Genomic DNA, 588 nt, shown 5'->3' on the forward strand with positions numbered 1-588 from the left:
CCTTTTGGTACAGTGACTCTGTGTATTCCTTCCATCTTCTCTTGATGCTTTCTGCATCATTCAGTAATTTGCCCAGAGAATCTTTCAATAACAAACCCTACCCAGAGAAGCAGTGAGGCCTGAGATGGAGGCAGAGAAGATGACGTGAAGAGATGGAGTGGCTGGGGACTTGAGATCCAGAGATGGAAAGGGGCTGTGTGCTGAGGACCGTTGGGGGTGGGGGCCACGCTTGGGTGATCATGCATGGACGGGATGGTAACTATGGCAATAAACTGATGTATGGTAGAATGAATGTAAAACTAATGTTCTCCCATGTAAGCTATCACACAATTCACAATAAAACATTTAGTTAAAAAAAAAAAAGTCGAGGCTTGAATTTTGTCTTCAGTTCCCCCAGCTTGAGAAATGCTGAGCGTGTTCTTTCTTTTTGGTTTTCTTATTCCAGTTATTTGAAGACTTTGTTATATTGTTTGGCTTTACCTTCTCAAGCTGATCTTTGAAGTTTTCTGTTCAGCTCTTGGACCTCCTTATTTCTTCCATTTGCTTCAGCATCTCTACGCTGGAGAGCAAGTTTCAGTGTCTCTTCTG

Source organism: Chrysochloris asiatica, unplaced genomic scaffold (assembly GCF_000296735.1).
Source record: "Chrysochloris asiatica unplaced genomic scaffold, ChrAsi1.0 scaffold00128, whole genome shotgun sequence".
Classification (NCBI taxonomy): domain Eukaryota; kingdom Metazoa; phylum Chordata; class Mammalia; order Afrosoricida; family Chrysochloridae; genus Chrysochloris; species Chrysochloris asiatica.